Raw genomic sequence first — 22891 nt, forward strand, 5'->3', positions numbered from 1 at the left:
AACGAAAAAGTCACGACAATTAGCCGAAAAATCGCAAAATACCGATCATTACGAAAAAAACGCAATCGGACGCATTCGGCCAGTTCGTGAGTAAGTAAATGGGCCCCAAAGTATACCAAAATAATTCTAATACAGGTATGGGACCTGTAATGCTTGGGACCTGGGGTTTCCTGGATAAGGGTTTTTTCAGAATTTGCATCTCCATACTTTAAGATTACTAAAAAGGAAATAACATGAAATAATCCCAATAGGATTGTTTGTCACCAATATGGATTCATTCAGCTCAGTTGCCATCAAGTACAAGGTACTATTTTATTACATAGAAAAAGGAAACTATTTTTAAATGTAACTTATTTGATTAAAATAAAGTCTATGGGATGTGGCCTTCCCATAATTAGGAGCTTTCAGGATAATGGGTTTCTGGATACACAGCTAGTGGATAGGTTAATAGGTTCTGAGAAACATTAGAAGGAAAGTAAACAAAAGATAGAACTAAAGCTAAATATTTTAAGAAAACAAATGTTTTGAAGACCGGAAAGAGAGTCAACTTTAGAGCTCAAGTAGTACATGGACTTTGCTTCCTTGGATAAATTATTAATAACAAAGGAACCGACAGCCAACAAATACAAAGCAGATTTGCATTTGGCAGGCCAAGGATGAAAATATCTTTAAATATGCTGAAGAATATATAAAACAATGATCAGAATTGTTGAGGTTATTTTATTTCCCTAATGGATATATCATTATGGATGTGAAAAAGTTTAAATATGTGAAGACTGACAATAAAGAAGTACTGCTGCTTTTAAACTCTGTTGTTGATTCAATACCTTCAACTACAAGGAAAAGAAACAAATTGCCACTGAACAAATGATGCCTAACCTGCCATTTGAAGCAGAAATGACCAGATTTTAGTTGTCTCATTTTGCATATACCAGTGTTTGAGTACTTTGGGCAGTTGAACACATTTATTTCTTTTAAAGTGATAGGAAAAAACTACTTTTCAAAATATTTAATCTACATAGTCATATGAAAAAAAGGACACCTCATTAAATAGTTTGTTCTTTATTAAGAAATGCTTTTTAACTTGTTTATTAATGACCTGGAGGGGGGCACAGACAGTACTGTTTCTATTTTTGCTGATGACACAAAATTGTGCAAAACTATAAGTTCCATGCAGGATGCTGCCGCTTTGCAGAGCGATTTGACAAAATTGGAAAACTGGGCAGCAAACTGGAAAATGAGGTTCAATGTTGATAAGTGCAAAGTTATGCATTTTCGTAGAAATAATATAAACGCGAACTATCCACTGAATGGTAGTGTGTTGGGGGTTTCCTTAATGGAGAAGGATTTAGGGGTTTTTGTAGATAACAAGTTGTCTAATTCCAGGCAGTGTCATTCTGTGGCTACTAAAGCAAATAAAGTGCTGTCTTGTATAAAAAAGGGCATTGACTCAAGGGATGAAAACATAATTTTGCCCCTTGGTCCCTGGTAAGGCCTCACCTTGAGTATGCAGTGCAGTTTTGGGCTCCAGTCCTTAAGAAGGATATTAATGAGCTGGAGAGAGTGCAGAGACGTGCAACTAAACTGGTTAAGGGGATGGAAGATTTAAACTATGAGGTTAGACTGTCAAGGTTGGGGTTGTTTTTTCTGGAAAAGAGGCGCTTATGAGGGGACATGATTACTCTGTACATGTTCTTTTTTCCAATAAAAACAATCAATGCACCAGAGGTCACCCCTTTAGATTAGAGGAACGGAGCTTCCATTTGAAGCAGCGTAGGTGGTTTTTCACGGTGAGGGCAGTGAGGTTGGGGAATGCCCTTCCTAATGATGTGGTAATGGCAGATTCTGTTAATGCCTTTAAGAGGGGCCTGGATGAGTTCTTGAACAATCAGAATATCCAAGGCTATTGTGATACTAATATCTACAGTTAGTATTAGTGGTTGTATATATTGTTTATGTATGTGAGTGTATAGATTAGTAGGTGTGGGTTGTGTGTGCTGGGTTTACTTAGATTGGGTTGAACTTGATGGTCTTTTTTCAGCCCTATGTAACTATGTTCACATATCAATGTCTAATCTTTTTATTTATCTCTGGATTTAATTGCAGGTAAACAACAAAAATTAACCTTGATTTACTCAAAAGATCTTTAGATTCAACAAAAGATATCAACAATGTGTATTCTAATCGAGGACCAAGTTAGGACACCCTACCCCCTAATAGTTAGAGCTATCCCCTTTGGCTGAAATAATTGCAGTGAGATGTCTCTGACATTGGTCTGAGGAAAGTTTGCCGCACTCCTCCTCAATGCAGAATTCTTTCAGCTGTGAGAAGTTTGAGGGGTTTCTTGCATGTACAGCCCATTTCAAGTCACTCCACAGCATCTCCACGGGATTAAAGGAAAAGTAACACTAAAAATTTTCAAGTAAAAAATCTATTCTACCCTGCCCCAGTAATTGCCCTATCCTGCACACCATTTATTATTTTGAATGCTTTATTAGAAAATACCTGCTAAAACTTGTCTTCTGGTCATTTGAAATAGGGAGATATGGCGGTGCAGGGAAGAATCCACTATGCGACGATTGATTTAATCGATCCTAGCCTGACTCCTTCCTATACAGAAGGAAGGCTAGGATTGATCAATCAAGTCACCAATCAGTGACTTGAGGGGGTCCATATGGGACATAACTGTTCAGTTTGTTTGCATTTAAATCTGACCTGCGGGCTCACAAACTAATTGAACAGTTATGTCCCATGTGGCCCCCCTAAAGTCACTGACTAACTAATAGGTTAGAGAGCTGAAAGCAGGTAAAGCTCTGGCTATTATGTTAGACATTTGCCCACTCCAGCCTTTATAGATTACAGTTTTGCCCTACTAACTATATTGCAAATATTTTTTATTTTGCGCAGTCTATTTAATTTTTACCCTGAAAATTCAGTGTTGCCAATCAGGCAGTTATCTGGAAAACCCCAGATCTCTATATTCTGGATAACCCATTCCATACCTATATTATGAAAATGGTATAATGAGGGTTTCCAAGCAATTGAATGAAGTACAGGTATGGGATCCCTTCTCCGGAAACCCGTTATCCAGAAAGCTCCAAATTACGGAAAGCCCATCTCCCATAGACTCCATTTTAATCAAATAATTCAGAATTTTAAAACGGATTTATTTTTTCTCTGTAATAATAAAACAGTACCTTGTAATTGATCCCAACTTTAGATATAAATAATCCTTATTGGATGCAATAATTAATGTTTTATTGATTTTTTTTTAGTAGACTCAAGGTATGGAGATCCAAATTACGGAAAGACCTCTTATCCGGAATACCCATGGTCCTGAGTATTTTGGATAAGCGGTCCTATACCTGTACTATATTGTAAAGATACACTAATATTATTTACAATACTGTACTTTTTTTTTTTTTTTTTTTAAATGAAATAAGAGGGCTCATTTACAAAGGTGTACTTAAGTATGTGTTATATTATATAACAGATTTTGCACAAATCTGCTTTGTCAGATTTATGTCACCACTTTGTCACAAATTTTGCACACATTTGCTTTAAGATATCAAGGCTGTTTGTGAAGTGTTAATACTTGGACGAGGCAGCAAATCTGTTTATTTTGCAGCCTGTGGAAGAAAGGTGCCTTCACAGGAACAAAGGTCAGTAGCAGTGTTGCAAGTGATGGCCAGAAGCAATGAAATCTGAAAGAAGCATATCTTAGAAAAAAACAAAATCCTAGTTTTGATAATTTTTTTTGCTGCTGTCTGCTATTTTTCAAAAACCTCATTTATCCCAAGAGGACACTTTTTCTGCATGTTTCTACTTCCTAGTTATTTCGGTGATCTCTTAAGGTCTTTCAAGTCTGGAGCTTTATGTCTGACATATACACCCATCATCACAATCTTCACTGATCAGTCTCGGCTCTCTGTTCCTATGCCTGACACTTCCTCTGTCTTAAATTATGGTCTGTATGGACTGTCTAGTGTTTCTCAGCCATACCTTTCCTTTGTCAGGGCAGTCCTGCATTTTGCCGGTTTAGTAAAATACTTAAGATAAAAAATATTGTATTTAGAGAATTTCCCATTACATTGCAATAGGTAAATTTAATTTAGAAAAATTCATTTTTTTTTCCGAAGGAAAAAACATGATTCAGGAAAAATAGAAAGGAATTACATTGATAATTTTATGTAATTCATAGTAGCACATTATGATTATGTGCTACTAGATTAAGAGAATAGATTTGAGTCACCAGGAAACAGTAATTCTCCAGGAATGGAGTAGTGGATATGAAATCTAAAGGGCTTTATAAATCTGCTGCTCAATATAAGAGTCAATGTAGAGGCCATGCATTTAAAAAAATCCCTTAACCAGTAAGTTATCACTCATTTGTATAAATGAAATATATACCATAGACCACCCCCAAAGCTATACTCTCTGCCAAGTCTTTAATTCAGATGTCTTAAGTTAGGACAAACCACTGCCAACATAGACCCGGAGTTAGTTTATGAAATTGAGCACCCTGGAAGACGATATAAAGAGTTCAGATCAAATGCATTTGCCTCACCCATCACTTCCAACTATCGTTTTCTTGATTTTTATTCCTACACTATGTTTGCAGATTGAGAGCACCTGCCCAGGTATATAAATAAAACTAAAATCATTAATAATCCCGATCAATAAATAGCATATATAGATTTATTTGTTTTGTTTTAAAGCTTTCACTTCTACTATTTGCTTCTTGTTTCAGTGAGATTTAAAAACCGATGAGTTGCTGCAAGTTTTGGGTTCTTAGATAGAATTATATCCGCAATTTATTTTTTCTATAACTATAAATCTTTACATTGACATAAAATGTCTAAATTGTCAGTTTAGCACTGGAAATTAGATCACCAGGAGAACATTATCTATGTGGAATTTGAATTAAAAATTTTTTTCGTAATATAAATGCAAAAAATAAATAAAAATAGTGAAAATATCAATACCTTTCTCCTGTTGCCCCCCCCCAAAAATGATTTTGTCAGATCAGATCAGAAATTTTCAGTTACATTTTGATCAAACAATATTTGAAGTTGTTAAAAAGTTGTGTGACTGAGAAAGAGCAGCCAAAGTTGCATGAAGCCATGAGATATTTCAAATACTTGCTGAATGTTTAGTAAAACAGATTTTAGAAAGACCTTAGCAAAATTTACCAAAAAATTATCTATCTATACATCCATCCATCTATTCTATTTATCTAGAGCAGTGATCCCCAACCAGTGGCTCAGGAGCAACATGTTACTCACCACCACCGTTGATGTTGCTCTCAGTGGCCTTAGAGTAGGTGCCCATTTTTAAATTTCTGACTTGCAGGCAAGTTTTGAAAGCACAGAGGCCCAGTTTTACTCCAATCAGAGCCTCCTGCAGGCTAGCAGTCCACATTGGGCTACCAAATAGCCAATCACAGTTTGGTATCCCCAAAGAACTTTTTTTATGCTTGTGTGGCTCCACAACACTTTTTATATCTGCGTGTGGCTCATAAGTAAAAAAAGGTTGGGGATCCCTGGCCTAGAGAATAATGTACCACCAATTTTAAAATTTAAGGACATTAAAATTCACGGAGGAGTTTCATGACCATATAACTCGGTCATTTATATATTAAAGTAGATATGTTAAAACCGATTTACATACAATTTAACCTAATATAATTCTGCATAATATATGTCATAAAATGGATGGTTTCTAGCCCTGCTATGTAATAATAAAAAAAAAAGTTTGCTCAACTGCAATAATCTATGGCAGCTAAAAGGATGATTGCTTTAAAACAGGATACCAATAAATGCTACCTGTTGATTGGATGATATGGGTTACAGCACTTGCCTTTGAAATTGCTTGCCTTACTATCTTCCTGCTTGATTTTCCCAGGTGAAGTTTGAAAATTTGAGCAATTTGGAATTGACATATTTGATGCTAACACCTCAAATAAAATGCCAAATTCAGACTTTGCAGCAATTCGAAAAGCTTCTAAGATTAATTATGTGAACCAGTGACGTATATTAGCAATTAACAATACAAGGGTGTGATAATGTATGCAGTATAGCAAGGTAGACAACTAGTATGTAAGGATTTGGGGGAACTGGTGGGAAATCCATAATCCTAGAATTGTAGAAGGTGGTTCCTATTTCAGGCTAAAGATAGAAGTGGGAACTAAAGTAAAACAGGACGGAGTGGGTGTAGAACAGGACTACAGCAGGTTAAGGCACAGAACAAGAATACAGAGAAAGCGAGACTAGGAAAGGATGGTCAGTCAAAGAAAGAATTCTCAGACAAGCTGAGCGCTCTGCTGTTGATAATCCAAATAAGTTTCTCCTTCCGCTAAATTTTTGAAGCAAAATAAAATCCTCCAGGTAAGGGAAGGGACATCTGCCATTGACTTCTACACAATCTCAGCAAGTTTTAGCTGGCAAATTTTGATGCATAGTAAATCTCCCAACTTTTAGCACTAAAAATCCAAATTGGAAAAACAAAATCTGAAATTTAGTAAGTTTCCTCCTCAGTGTAGAAAAATAGCAGTATATTTGATGATCCACAGTGTACAATTTAGTAAATGATATGTATTTTTCAAAAGTACATCTTTTTAATGGTGTTTGCCTATGGATGAAAACCTACAGTGTATACTTCTGAGGCTGATGAAAGAGCCAGTAGTAAGAGTAGTGACAGAGTAGTAGCAAGGTCAAGCAGTAATAGTCAAGCATATTGTTCATTTTACAAAAAAAAGCATTTTCATATTCAATCAAATTAAAGGTTTCAAGCCCATTTAAATATTCATAATGTAATTTTATATAGAAATGTTTGGTTATGTCCTAAAATCTATTGGTATTGCATATTTTCCTATAAATAATTTTTGAGTACTGTTCTAAAATGCACTGTGACCTTTCAAAAAATCTATAGCATCAGTGCTATAAGTATTGAAATATTCATTTCACTTTCACATATATAGTCTAAAATAAATAATGGTATTTCATATTTAGACAAAATAAAACACCTTAGCCGCCAACTAGAGATGTAGCGAACCTCACAAAAAAAGTTCGCGAACCCGTTCGCGAACTTCTGCCAAAAAGTGCGAACTTTTGCGAACTTTGCGAACCCCATAGACTTCAATGGGAAGGCGAACTTTAAAACCTAGAAAAGCCATTTCTGGCCAGAAAACTGATTTTAAAGTTGTTTAAAGGGTGCCACGACCTGGACAGTGACATGCAGGAGGGGGATCAAGGGCAAAAATTTATCTGAAAAATACGTTGTTGACACAGCGTTGCGTTTTGTGCTGTAAAGGGCAGAAATCACACTACATTTCTAAACTTGTGTAATAAACTGCTTTAAAACGTCCGGCGTCTACATGCCAATCAAGTCGTGTAAAGGTTACAGCCGGTTCACACGCAAAGACAAAACGCCGCAGTACTGGATACGGAATATATTATTGCTGGTGGAAAAACATCGCTCAGGTGATTTTATTGCAATGCAATGTCACTACTATGTGTAACGTTTTGGGTTACAGCAGATGAGATCAGCAGGAGAGCTGTCCCCAGCAGCTACATACAGAGCAGTAGAAAGTAGATTACTAGTCAGAAAAGCTACCTAAACTGTCCCTCAAACCCCTGCACAGCTCTCTCCCTATGCTAACTCATCAAGCACACACAGGCAGAATGTAAAATGGCTGCTGGGCTTCGGTTTATATATGGAAGGGAGTGGTCCGGGGGTGGTCCAGGAGGGAGAGCTGCCTGATTGGCTGCCATGTATCTGCTGGCTCTGGGGTGAGAGGTCAAAATTTGGCTACAGCTAAGGCGAACCCAAAATTGCGAACTTCGCTAAAAGTTCGCGAACTTGCGAACTTGCGAACACCCGATTTTCGTGCGAATTAGTTCTCCGGCGAACAGTTCACTACATCTCTACCGCCAACTTGCATTAACTTGCACTTAACTTTTTTTGCGCAGTGCACTAATTCACTGGTTGCACCTAGTTTGGCAAAAGGTGCAGTATTGTTTTTGCAAAAGGAAGCACTGTCATGTTCTGTTAATTGAACTGCATGCAACTGAAAAGAATAGAAATGCAGACGTACATGTTCCATGTGTGCCCATCTTAGCTTACAAGAGAAAAGTTTTGCTCATTTGCACAAAATTTACTAGTAAAAATCTCTGTTCTTCCGGTATCTGTTTAATTACACTGAGCAATGAGGTTTTTGTGCTTTGCACTTGGTTAGTGTGTTAATTTTCAGAAGCATGTTAACTTTTATGTTCTTAAAAAGTGTTCAAATGGGAAACATCTGTCTCTACATCTGGCATACTTTGTACAAAATTAGACAATTAATACATTTACACCCAATAAGGACTTGCAGCAGATATCACTGACAAACACCTCACCAGATATTCCTCTGTGCCTTATTAGTTTGCTTGTGTTTTCAGTAAGCACATATGCAGATCATATAATATGTCAGTTGAAAAAATACACAATTGGGTTTTGATATTTAAATAACAAAAAATGTACCACGCATTCAAGCAGAACTGACAGAATTATCCTCCAGCTCTTAGCAATGACAGGTTTTGAAAATTAACACAGGTTATAGAAGATAAGCAAATAAGCTTTGAATACAATAAACATGAGATTTCTAAATGTGTAATCATCATTTACTTAAATAGCATTGATCCATACCTGCTAAGGTCTGTGCCTGTACAGCTATTTAGTATATAGATTACAGCATTTTAAAACCATATTCTTTTTCAGGCTTTAGTTCTCCTTTATATGTAGTAGCCAAATCTATTCCATTTGCCTTTGCTGAAAAATGTATGAAACAGTGAAAAATTTGGCAATTATGGCTACTTTTTGACGCATGCTTTTTTGAGGCAACAGTTACCTTTCTTTTTTTTACATGGCCACGACTTATTCCTCACTTTTTTTTTGTTTGTCTCAGTGAATTTTTGTGCCAGTTACGCAAAAAACTTGTTAATGGCTAAATGCAAAATGTCGCAGAAAATCCATGCCTGCTGGGAAAAAAATCACTTATACTAGTAGAAGCGCCCTGCCAGGCGCTCATTTGTCTCCTCCAATGAACAGCAAGTCAGCTTCTATTGTTAGGTATTATTAAACTGTAACCAGTTTCAAACAAGTTTTTTTATTTAAACTTTCTATATGTGAGATTGGGGTTTCCATTGCCTGGTTTACGGGTGTAGCATGGTTGCTTCCAAGTGTTTGAAAGGTAACCAACCCATTTTATAGAAGAAAACCTCCTGTTGCTAACAACTTTATTTGAGTAGTCAATCCTATTGCATATGATAGGCTTTAAATGTATGATTTCATACCCCAATGGGGTGTTATCCTCCTGGGATCATAGAATTCACAGTTCACACAAACAAGCCAAGGCACACATACATGTTAGGCCACATCAGCCAATTAATGGACAGTTCTGTCTTTTGCTTCCACACTTCCTTCTGTTACAGTTAGAGCTGCATTATTTCTGGTCATGTGATCTCTGAGGGGAGCACACAGGCCATCACTAAATTGTGGATCAAGAGAAAGGATGTAAAAGGGAAATATTTGTAATATAAACATATAAATATATATATATATAATTGTGAGATTCTTAAATAGGTCACTTAAACTGTCTGTTGGTTAAGTATTCATTCTGGGGGTATAGTTTTCCGTTAAGGATAGCAGTATAAAGGATACTAAAAAAAATGAGAAAACATGCAGGAAAAGTCACAAAATTCTGACTTTTTCAACTTCTCACATGAAAATAGCAACTTTTTTGAATTGTCGCACAGAAAACCATCCAAAAATCCGAAACTGCTACAGTTTCTAAGCAAAAGAAGGATCCTCCAGGGAAGGGAAAGGGACATCTGCTGTTGACTTCTACATTATCTCTATAAGTTTTAGCTGGCAAATTGTCTGAGTCAGATTTTCAGCTGGTTTTGATGCATAGTAATTCTCTGAAAAACGTTTTTTTTTTCCCAGTGACTTTTAGCGTTAAAAATCCAAAACGGAAGGAAAAAATTGGACGGTTAGTAAATGGCCCCTTAGTCTCATATTTAGCAAGCTCAATAGCAATAAGGTGATTAAACTAAGTATTTCAACCAGTATTAAAATTTGGAAGCTTCACTAAAATGCCACCATTGTTTAACCACAAAAATGCTTTTGCAGTCCTTCACTTCATGAAATGTGCTTAAAACAGGACTACCATCATAAAAATGCTAAAATATCAAATACATTTTTATGGCACTATTAGATATGTTTTACCTCGGTATCAATCAAATGCTAAATAATCTGTAGAATTTGGGAAGTGAAAAATACATTAACATATCCTAATTCTCTTACAGATCTCTTCTGAAAACACACTGTGATAACAATGTATTCTTAAGTGAAATACAAGATCAAAGCTAAGCTTTTCATTTAATAGCTTAAATTGCTTTAAAGTGTAGAAGAGAAGACAGAATAAGGGAAGTTTTAAATTACACTGTGTTCAGAAGTTTCACAAAGTTATTTTTCATTAACAATTCATTTCAAAAAGGGACTTTTCTAAAGTAGAAAAATAGGTTGGGTGGTAGTTAAAGCAAAATTGGATCCCCTGGATTCCTTTGAAAAGGTGGAGTCCTTCCCTTGTTTTTCTCTTCCCTTAGTATCCTGTGAGGGAGACTGAAAGGCACTCACATTAGAGGCAGTTTTTTAAATGTATTTGAAAGAGGGGGGATTTGAAGCAGATTTTAACATTTACAGTACATTGCCATCAAACAAATCATCCAGAGTTTAAGTTACAGTATGGACTCTCCAGGGAAACCTGCTCAATTTTTAAATAACTCATATCCACCAATATAAAACAGGACAAAGGGGCATGCTTATGACCCCAGTAGTAAAGTTAATGACTGTGGAGACTTATTCCCTCCCTTCCAAACCTTACCCCAATGTACTCTGCTGACAAAAAGGACACACTGACACAGTTATGTGGGTGGAGTTCACCACAGCTTTATTAAAGAATACAATATCAAATAGTCCTTGCCATGTATTTCAACTTTACCAAACATCTTAAAGAACTTTATAGCTGTTTTATAATGAATGCCGGCCACTTAAAAATTTCATGTAGTTGACAGAACTTACAGGTCATAAAATAAATGTGCTTAGACGGGGGGAGGGAGATGCCGCTCCGGACGAAGCAGGAGGTGGGGGTAAAACGCTGCGTGGGAGCTGCGTGGGACAGGCAAAAGGGGAGGGGTAAGCAAGGAGGCTGCTCTTTTTTTTCCCGCCGGAATGGATGAACAAGTTAAACCCCCTATGCGCACAGAGGGAATTGTTCCTCCGCTTTTTCATTAGGTATTTCAGCACTCTCTAGGGTTGTGACTTCAAGAGTAGAGTTACTAGGTCACTTGACAAATGAGGGACACTTCTAATAAATTAATTTGTGCTGAAATGAAATGCAATCAGTCCTTCCAGATGCATTTTCTAGAAGGTCCCCAATTTCTCACATGATCTGCTAACCTTACGCAAGATAATAAGGAATTTGACAATTCTTTATTAGAAAATTATTAGGGGTCATTTATGTCTGCAAGTGCATTGTGCAAATACTTGTGTCCAAATGTGTTTTTCACACTTTTGGTGTAGTTGCACTTAACACTGCTCAGTTCTTCCTGACTTTTGTTCTAAATTGGGCAGTGCTGTACCTATTAAGCAGGAGAACCCTGGAGCTACCACCACTTTAGTGCCTTGCCAGTGTTTTCTGGGAAAAAAACATGGCAATCACACTTGAAATTGCACTTTACTCACTGCGTCTGGATAAATGAATGTACCCTATAGTATAGGACTTTTGCATCTTCCCCATGCTGCTCCCAAATATTCTAGCCACCATACCTGAAACTTTCCAAATATGAGGGCTGATTCACTAAAGGTTTTTTGCATTAAAATAGACATGAAAATTAACGCGCAATTCGCTACAGTATTACCGCATGCGTAAAGTCGCATGCATTAATTTTAATGCATGTGTTAATTTGCGCGCCAAAATAACACTAACGCATGATTCACAAACACTTAGACGCGCTAAATATCGCATTAGTCTATGCAAAAATTAACACCTGCTTGGGGCAGGCGGTAATTATAGAAAAGTACAGTTAATGAGCTTTTGGCAATTAAATATGGACTTTGCAGTGTGATTTATTCAAGTATGTGTTGGCCCTAGAGTGATGCAGCCTCCAGTTTGCAGGGAAATGGGCATTTTCAGTACAGTAATTTTCCGAAAGTAATGGCATGTATGGCTAACATGGCGTGCGTTTTTTCGCACGCAGCAAATATTTGTATCGGTGCGTTGATAAGCGCTCGTTCCATCAAATACCGCACGAAAATAGTCTTCACAACTAAAATAACACAAGCAGCATCGCGCCTAAATTAACGCAAGTATGCTTTTAGTGAATCATGCGTTAAGACGCGAAAAAATAGACGCGATAAAATTTTTAACGCATGCTATAAATAACGCACATTTTAACGCACTTTAGTGAATCGCCCCTATATTTTCTTATTAATTATAACATAATTTAGTTAGAGAAAGTACAGGTATGGAATCTATTATCCAAAATGCATAGGACATGGATAAGGATGTTTCCATAATTTGGGTCACCATAGCGAGTCTGCTAAGAATCATTCATTAAATCCAATAGGATTTTTTTTTATCCACCAAGATGGATTTATGCAACTTAGCTACTATCATGTACATGGTCCTGTTTTATTGATTAAAGGGCACCTATCATCCAAAAATTGCTTCCACTACCAGAGTAGGGGGGTTGGGGGAACCAATAGTCGTTTTTTTTTTTGTTTTTTTTTAAATAAAATAAAAAGTCCCCTATAGTGTTAGGCTGCCTACACCAGATGGGAGCTCCCGGTGTGGGCAGCCATGTTGTGGCACTCGCATGTGCATAATGAGCGAGTGGGGAGTCTCTCTCATTATGCACATACGCCCTAAATAACATGGGCACCCACACCGGGAGCTCCCTCCTAGTGCAGGCAGCCTAGTGCTGGCAGGTACTTTAAACTATTGTTTATTAACGTGCATCTTTGGTGGGGGAAGCAAATTTAGGGTGATTGATGCCCTTTAAGACTTTCTGGCCTTTCTGGATAAGTTTCCCATACGTGTAATTACTATGAATATTAACAAGTACTTTTACATTTTATTTAAATTAATTGTAATGGTAACAGCAACAACAATTTTAATAGATTATTTCCCTATTATGTTCTGCTTGTAACACTAAGATAAATAATATTTTTTTGTGTTTAATTAACACATAGTGACTAGAGATGTTCTATAGCATTTCTATGTCTTTTTTCCAACAAAACAAATAAAGCAAGAATACAAGATTTGAATAATGTACACCCTAGTAAGAAATATACATAAATCTACACTTGGCAAAATCTGATAGGAAAAATGCATTTTTAATGGTCGTAGGAACACTGAATAGTTTCCTCATTCTTATTCATTAATGATAGTGCAGTCTGCTATAAAGATTGTTGTCTATGATTTATTATTGCATGACCACACTAATACTAACAGGGAGGAGAACACATTGTTGATTTCAAGCAAGAATCCATGCCTAATAGAGTTTACACTCAAAACTGCTGTTGCTTGAGGCATAGGAAATAATGTACCTTGCCTATGAACAAAAGGAACCAATGCAGGAATTAACCATGTGTACCTATTTCAATTTATATTATGATTTCACACAGTTCTAAGTCCTTTTCATTCTGTGTCAAGATGAGAGTTCTACCTTAGTGGAAAAACTAATGTATGAACTGTATAAAATAAGCCACTAAGGCTTAGTACACAAAGTGCATTTAACTTCATCTCGCTACTGATCTCTTATTGTAGGATATTTATTAGGGTAGCAGCATAACAGTGAATCAAAAGCTATACTGATGCATCTAGATAGAAAGCAAAGAAACATTACTGTAACTAGTGATTAGAGAATCTGTCCCGCTTTGCACAACTCTTTTGTATTATGTTTTTTTCTCACTTTTAAATACATTAAAGTCAATGGCCACTTTTTTTTTTTTTTTTTGCAGCAAATTTCTTGTCGCTAAGTTTTCAACGGGGAAAAATTTGCAGATGGAGAAGTGCTAAATATCACTGCAAATTCATCCCTGCCTAAAAGATTCACTCATCACTAACCATAACCCCTGATATGAAACAGGTCTTAAGGCACACTTAGGGGCACATTTACTAACCCACGAACGGGCCGAATGTGTCCGATTGCGTTTTTTTCGTAAGGATCGGTAATTTGAGATTTTTTCGGCGTCTTTACGACTTTTTCGTATTTTTTGCGATTTTTTCGGCGTCTTTACGATTTTTGCGTAAAAACGCGAGTTTTTCGGAGTGTTTACGATTTTTGCGTAAAAACGCGAGTTTTTCGTAGCCATTATGAAAGTTGCGCAAAGTCGCGATTTTTTCGTAGCGTTAAAACTTGCGCGAAACGTCGCGCCTTTTAAGTTTTAACGCTACGAAAAAGGCGCGACTTTGCGCGCAAGTGTTAACGCTACGAAAAAATCGCGACTTTGCGCAACTTTCGTAATGGCTACGAAAAACTCGCGTTTTTACGCAAAAATCGTAAAAACGCCGAAAAACTCACGTTTTTACGCAAAAATCGTAAAGACGCCGAAAAAATCGCAAAAAATACGAAAAAGTCGCAAAATGTTCGTTTCCAATCGGAATTTTTCCAATTCGGATTCGAAATCGTGTCTTAGTAAATCAGCCCCTTAGTAAGAATTTTTATTTCAGCTGAAAAAAGTAGTTCAAATAAATAGTTCCATTAATTAATTAATGTGCTAATAAACAGTTCATTAGGGGTCAGTGGAGTTTGCCCTAAATTTGAACCTATACACCTACCTGCCCACCACACTTCTCTGCCTTTTGTTGTAAAATGGCTAAAAAAAAAATGACTATACATGGATACTGTTCAGTTACACAACTGTGCTTGCTAAAATAAAATACCGTATTTATCTATTACAATATCTTTAGTGATTTCTTCTTTCGGGAGGCAGACCAAAGATACTGCAATAGAAGGGGAGATCATACCTTCAGTACTGAAATCTTATTCTTTAGGGCTAATCTGTAATCGGCATTCTATATTAGTAGTTCTCACATTTTTTGTCAAATTATCAAACATATTTCATATTACCAATATACAGGCATCATTCAGTTGAAACAGGTCCATATAAAAATAACTGGTGAGCTTACAAGGAAAATTCAGGATGTTCTATCTTACTCTTTAGATATTAATGCAAGATGCACCTTTTTATGTAATGTATATTGGTAACATAACTGTCACCCACAGTCTAACCTTCTTCCAATGCATGTTTGAAAAAGAAGTCCAAAGGCCATTTTATTCATCTCTGTTCATCTACTGTAGCAACCACAGCGTGAACACTACACTGATAACATATTCAGCCTTAAATTTACCTGAAACCTTACTTTTTACTAGGAAATTAAGACTTTGACAAAAATACACAATTTGCTCTTTTATCGAACTCCTGTTTCAGCTTCAACATTCCTTGAGCTAATAGAACATGAATGAACTGTTAAAAAGACAAATCACTTAAAAATTGCATTTCATCTGATCGGTTCTGATTAAGATTCCAAGCTAATGAAATTACTTACAAATTACTTACAGCTTTTAGACAGTCTAGAACTTTTATAAAATCAATTGTATCCTAATTTTAGTGCTGCGCATCTACATTACAAAGAAATTAGGAAACACTGTTACAATGATAATTATCAGACCAATGGGATGAATTTTAAAATGTACTCAATTATTTTGCACATATGGCTGTAAGTGTCACAGTTCAAGTACTTGATGTGGAAAATATTTAATGAAGTGTTCTTGTTCAGAAGATAATTTTATTTAGCAACCTCAAAGCAGAGCATAATTAAGTTACTCTGTCACATAAAATGATTGAGGCTTAAATATGTAACAGCTGGTTACTGTAATGTCTGCACTTCTGCAGGCCAGCCGTTGGCAAGGCAAACATACACGTACACAATCAATGAATTTTGCCTTTAACTTCCTTGTAATGAACAAGGCAATAGCAAAAACTATTGCATAGAAAATAATAACTTAAATTGCACTAGACTTTAGCCTCAGAAACAACGGGCATTTATGCATGCAAATCTAGATAACATTACAATGCCATATGAGCTAATTCTGAAGCTGAAACGGTAATAAAAGTCAATGTTTTTATTTAATGAGGATGCTATGGATTTTTATTTCCTGCGTCGATTAATAGACAACACTTAAAATGATCATAATTGGCTTGCACAGAGTATGGTTCATTATTAATTCTAATTCTATCTTAAGCAAAATGATTCAGTCTGCCCTTGAGTGCTTGGTATTTTCTGCTGTTTAGATCATGAATTTCTAGCCAAAGGACTTTCACGGCAGGGGATTCTTCAGTATTCTGCATGCTAAAAGGGACACAAATGTAAAGGAATTTTATACACTTGTAAAATATAAATGAAAAGAATATTTCTGTTCCTGAAATGGCTGCTTTATTAACATTTGGCCATTTTTACCAAGCAGTAACAGTAAAACATCATTTAGGGTCTTTATTAATAATTTTTTGCTCTGGAATCATTCTTACAGACCGGAAAATACATGTTTGAATCTTTCATCTTTCACCTCACATACAATATGCATAGCTGAGCAAGGATTCCAACAGGAGTTAGCTTTATAACTATATATAGATCAAAAATGCTCAAAGCAGTTAAACACATTTTGACAAAGTCACATGTATCAGGTTTAATAAATGTGACAATTCATTAAGAACACTCCTGGCTGTCAGGAAAATGTACCTACATTCAAACATATTTGAAATATTGGATTTTGATATTTTACAGCTGAGATCCTTGTTACGAAAGAGCACTGGGCCGCCAAAAAAAAAATTCTGTTGGATTAGGACTTTCAAAAGTTGAAATTATGAGTTTTAACAGCAGGTTTTGTACAAACAGAAAAAAAAATCTGACTCTTAAAAGTCATAATTTTGGTTTTTTTAAGTCATAATTCAACAATTTTCTTTTGTTTTGGTGGCCCCATTGCTCTTCCATACCTTGTACTGTCTATGTATATTATTTACTTATATGAATTCTATTTCCACTGCATGAATTTCAAATTGCGCAGACTTTGGCCAAATAATCAGTTAATGAAAAATTGCAAGTTAAGGGGCTAAGACATTGTAGGTAGAGCTGGTAGCATGCTTCTACTGAATAGAAAGAAGCAGGGGCAGGGACTCTATAGTTTTAGAGACTAAAGCTGGCCATACACGCACCGATAATATCGTACGAAACCTCGTTTCGTACGATATTCGGTGCATGTATGGCATGTCGGCGAGTAGACCGATATCGCAAGAGGCTGCTGAAATCGGTCGACTCGCCGATCGGCCAGGTTAGAAAATTTTGATCGGGCACCATAGAAGGCACCTGACCAAAATCTGCCGTCAGGGCTGAATCTGCAGAAGGAGGTAGAAATCCTATTGTTTCTACCTCGTTATCTGCTGTTTCAGCCCTGAACGGTGTGTGGCGGATCTGACGATGTTTCGTGTGTGGCCACCTTAAATCTACAGGTTATCATACAGTTGACAAGAAGTTCTGTTCATATCTCTAATCCATATCTCCATTGTAAGCTAGAATGTGAGCATTACTAGCTCAGTGGGTCATAGAATGTGACTTTCTGTTGTGCAGATGTGTTAGATGGTTGAAGTAGCCAATTCCATCAGGATTAGAAAAATACATATATGATCTCTGGAGCAACTGACTTCTCTGTGTGTATGTGTATATATATATATATATATATATATATATATATATATATATATATATTTCTGCAAATGAGAGATGCATGCCATACAACATTGTACATCAAAGGCATTCAGGCATATGTAGAAGCATGAGTTAGAGGTTAGCCCACAGCAGATTTTTAACAATCTTAGTGCAACAAAATGATTTAAATGTAGCTGCTAATTAGTTGCTATAGTCTTACTGGATTAGGGAAACCATTTGCTATATAACATCAGCTCTTGTACACTTTATCCAATATAGTGCAAATGATGCACTTTCCCAGTAAAATAGATTATTTAATTCAAACACATTTGTTAGAGGAGAAATACATAAAATCAATACAAAATTATAATTATGCTACAGTTTAAACTAACACTTTGGAAGTTTCACTGTATAATTTCCAAGCATTGTTTAGTAATGAATGAACTACCAGTGATGTCTTAGAATTGTGTCATCTACCACTGCAGAAAACATAATTTGTTCCAATTATTGTGTCACACTTTGTTATTTAGCATATACAATCTGCCAAAAAGTGTATAGATGAAAGCCAACATACTTAAAAACATATATTATCTCTGACATAAATGTCAAAGAAGAGTTTCAATTACAATGCTTGCTTTTTGTAAGACCAAATGAAAACAGTACATTACTACTCCTTAGCATTTTAGCTTTGTATCTCTTCTGTCAATAATTAGCTCTGCAAACGTTTGAGCCTTTAAACCTTCACTACCTATAATTAATAGTGTTCACTGTAAATGATATAAAGAGGTAGTTATTAGAATGTAAGGTCTCCATTCCCTTACCAGCTTAATGTAGCATACTTTCCAATGACAGGATATAGGTGGTGTGCTAAAATGTGCACTAGAGACGATTAACATTTTATCACCCACTTAGCTCTATAACACTTAGCTCCTTTTACAGCAAAAAATCAAAATGTAAATCCACAGTTAGCCTATTAATATGCATATCATTAATAATTTGACTGCATACACAAGCATAATGCTAATTACCTCCTTTAAACTAAGCTTTCATAAGTATGTCTTAACACCACTGGCTATTGATAAATGGCATAATGGAACAGCATACAATGGAGCATGGAATGTTTTATGAAAAAGCACCAAACAATGTAAACAGCAAGCCTGTGTGACCTTGCCAATAGAAATGTTGAGCTAAAATGCAGGTTATTCCAAGGTATAAGAGTGTTTTATAATACTCTAAAATATAAATGTGTACCTTGTACCATGTGTTCGCTTGTATAAAACCGTTCTGACCAGAAGTTCAGTAGGCTATTCCCACCTGGGAATGAGTTTACATTGCTTTTATCCAAGTTTTCAGAGACTAACAAAGAATATCCCCAGATAGGAATTGTACTTAACAGAACTTAAAAAAAAATTATATAAAAAAATTATATAAAAATGTAAACTCACTTTTGTCTGATTTCAAATTTCCAGATGCATGTTAACCAATTTTAATCCAGCTCAGTCTTGCCTGTAAAAGTGTCAATCCTTATTTTGTGTTACAATAATGCAGCTGTATCTAATACTAAAGGTGTTATTCATTGTATAGGGGATATGCATTTCAGCAAATATTTTTCAAATTAAATATTTCCCCAAATACAATGCAGAAGAGTAATTGCTCATTCACCTGATTACTAAACATTACTGTAAATGTACTGTTTGGAATATTTACAAATCTTTGAAATCTATAAGCACAGGCAGTGATAAGGGGATAATATATTTATTCCTCCCAGCTGAAAGTACCTCGATAAAGACATAGCAAAATGCCACCTAATGTCCACCTCTCCCCTGTTCTTCCACTTAATGGGGCAAACACCGACACTGAAAATAAGTCACATTCAAATCTTCTTCCAAAATGCAATCAATACAAATCAGTAGTCCACTCTGCAATAATGAGCTACTCCATAACTTCCTGGTTTTTCTAAACAGAGTTAAAACTAGTGTTCAGCAAATTTTTGGATTTGTTGCAAAATTCTGCATTTCGCCAATGGCGATTTTAGTTGTTTTTTTTGGTTTTTTTTGCGAAACTGCTGCGGAAATTTGCAGCAACTAAAATTCGGAAAAAGTTGTGATATTGTCATAAAAAGTCAGGGGGCCCTGGGCAGATGCCCCTCTGCCTGTTTAGTAAAGCATCCCTGTTTGGAACATTTTCCTCACAATTAAGGATGTTTAATTATGTTCTTAATAAATGTTTGAATTAATCAGACTGTTACCAATGGACAGAGCATTAATAAATCACCATATTTATTTCTTGGTACGGTTTGTGGTCATTGTTACCCTATAAACTTTAAATGTAAGATATCTTGCTAAAGATATAAAGCAATCTGCTGAACACAGTCGATGTATAGAAACAAATGAAGTACAAATCATGACAGCTAGAATATAGTTTATGGTATCTGAATGTAATTTATTTGTGATTCACGGTTTTCAGGAATGAGAAGTTGACATTTGCAAGCTACCAGAGTGGAAAAATAACTATTTAAATTGAGAGATTGACAGCATGAAGACCATTTATTGAAATAAATGATAGAAGGCATTAAAGAAAAAAAATTGATTATGGTTAATGCAAAACCTGTCCCTGAATCTCTTGTTAGTATAGTAGATGTTGTCTGAGAAATCTTAAGTGCTGTTCAGCCAAGCTGACATGTAGAAAATATAGATCTAAAATCAAACAAGTGCAGTGGTGTAGAGAAATACATCTCTTCTAACTAACCTGCCAGGTTACATCTAACTTCCTTCCTTCCACACTGTCAGTTTTAACCGAATGTGAGCATGAACTGTTGGGAAAAAGTCATGGAACTGACTTTGATGTAAAAGATTTTATCAGCTGGAAAACTGCCAAAAATACTGATTTCAATTTAACATTATAATTAAAGGATAGTTCATCTTGTTTCTGATTTATTATATCCAATATGCAATATAATATTGGTACAAAATCAAAGTAACCTGTTAACACTGAAATGTACTGCAAATAATCAGGATTGCTCCCAAACGTTTGTGAACAGCCCTAAGGTACATAAGGAATGGGCACATTAATTGTCGGCTGTGGCCCTTCACTTCATTAGTAGCTCTGTGCAGATATCACCTGATAAATCTTTTTAAGTGTAAACTGTTTTCAGACGTCCCATTGGATATGTTAAGGGATGTGATGACTAAGCCATGTTCTTGTTAAAAGACAAATTTTGGATGACACCGGGCTTTCTTGATGCATATTCATCACACAGAAAATGCCTGTCCTCACCATAAAGTGTCTAAGTCAGTAAATGTATTGGGTTTTTATGAGAATAAATGTTGCTGCTCAGAAATTCTAAGAGCCTGAAGGTTTTATAATATCACATTTAAGCCAGACCGTATAAACAGATGAAGCTGCCATGGATCACACATCTTTTCCCCAGTGAAATCAGTGGTGTGCCAGATACACAAATCATCATCTGTTTATAAATTTATATCAATATATATTTAAACTTGCATGTAAAAAAGAAAGTAGAACAGGACAGTATAGTAGCAGTACAGGTATAGAACCTATTTACCAGAAAAGAGTTATCCAAAAAGTTGATTTCTTTTACAGTTTTTACACAGTATCCCAACCTTTTTTTGGATACAGAGTTGTATTTCTTGCACTAAATAGGGCTAATTCGGAAAGTTATAGTGAAGGCACATTCTACTTACTGTTGCTTCAGGCATAAGCAAAACAAATCAGCTGTCTACTGTATAGACTTTGTATAATGCTCCATACTTATAAGCAGGATGTAGCTGTGGAAAGGGGGGATTTGTTTATGCAGGGGGCTTCTGAGTAGATGCTGATTTGTTTAATCTGCTTCTAAGGACAGGACATAGAATCATCATAAGGACGTCCATATATATTTAGTACAGTAAGAAAAAAAACAGAGTATGTTCATCACAAGCCCTATTTACTGAAATAATGTTGCATTATTATTATTTAAAAAATAAACTGAGAAATACAGATGTAGCAGATATTACTCTGACCCTGGCAGTTATTTCCATTGGGAATAGGTGTGGGTGGGTGTGGCAAGAGTTAATTTGTACACATGTAAAAGATAATTTAAATGTTTATTAAGGGTTGTAATTTATGGTTGTATTAAAATTTTAATAAACCTTTAGAGAAATGGCACATCTTTAGGTCAATAGCGGAGATTTGCATAGCCATAGATTTACAAGACAAAAAATGATTAAGCAGTAGATTTATCTAATCTACCTGGTTTGCCAAAAAGAAGCATTTCTCCAGCAGATATTTGGGTCTGTGACAAATCTCTCAATTTGTCCCCCAGTCCTTTTCTCAAAAATGTCTGGAAGCTCAGAGGTGCCAAGTAGTTGCAGTTGGCTTTAGTCGGGTGACTAAATGAATTCATTAAAATCCTATGGGAATTTTAAATGCACAAGAGTGAGGAACCACAACAAATATGAATTTGACACGGATGAGCTTATTTGAGAAAAATGGAGAATGATTCTTGAACATTTTGATTCTTGAACATTTTTGAACATCTTGAGCATTTTCTCAGAAGTGTGTCATAAGCAGTGCAGTTTTCATTAATTGTAATGGGAAAGTTTTATACCACTCAGTGTTGGCACTCCACAAAATGTCTATAAATATTCCCCCCAAAAAAGGCATGTTTTTAGATCACTTTGCCCACATCTCACATATTCCGTTTCAGTTCTTGTACCCCATAATGTAATAATGTAATGAGGATCAAAGCCCTCTCCTGTCCTCCCTCTGTCTGGGTACCATGTTTGTAAAAAATTTGCAACATGAAGAACAGTTGTAGCATAATTGAAATATACTATTTCTAAGCTAAATATGCCTTAATTGCCTAAAAGTGATACTGCCATGGTTTTTATGGTATACTTCTTATTTTTAAATTACAGTGTTTACATAGCAAATAATTCAATTCAATTTTTTTAGTTGTAATATTGATGTGTAGGCGCCATTTCGGTGCATTGTGCCTGAGTCTGAGCTTTCAGAAACAGCTAGCGCTACACATTAGAACTGCTTTCAGGTAACCTATTGTTTCTCCTACTCCCATGTAAC

At 35.8% G+C, this 22891-nt stretch overlaps 1 protein-coding gene and 1 long non-coding RNA gene across 5 annotated transcripts in view; one reads left to right on the forward strand and one right to left on the reverse strand.

Annotated features, from left to right (window-relative positions):
• The window catches only part of LOC105946844, a 79754-nt gene that overhangs the window by 42628 nt on the left and 14235 nt on the right, over positions 1-22891 (forward strand). The gene's annotated exons all lie outside the window — the stretch shown is intronic.
• Positions 1-22891, reverse strand: part of grm8 (glutamate receptor, metabotropic 8) — a 444690-nt gene that overhangs the window by 9454 nt on the left and 412345 nt on the right. The gene's annotated exons all lie outside the window — the stretch shown is intronic.

This window comes from Xenopus tropicalis, chromosome 3, assembly GCF_000004195.4.
Source record: "Xenopus tropicalis strain Nigerian chromosome 3, UCB_Xtro_10.0, whole genome shotgun sequence".
Taxonomy (NCBI): Eukaryota; Metazoa; Chordata; class Amphibia; order Anura; family Pipidae; genus Xenopus; species Xenopus tropicalis.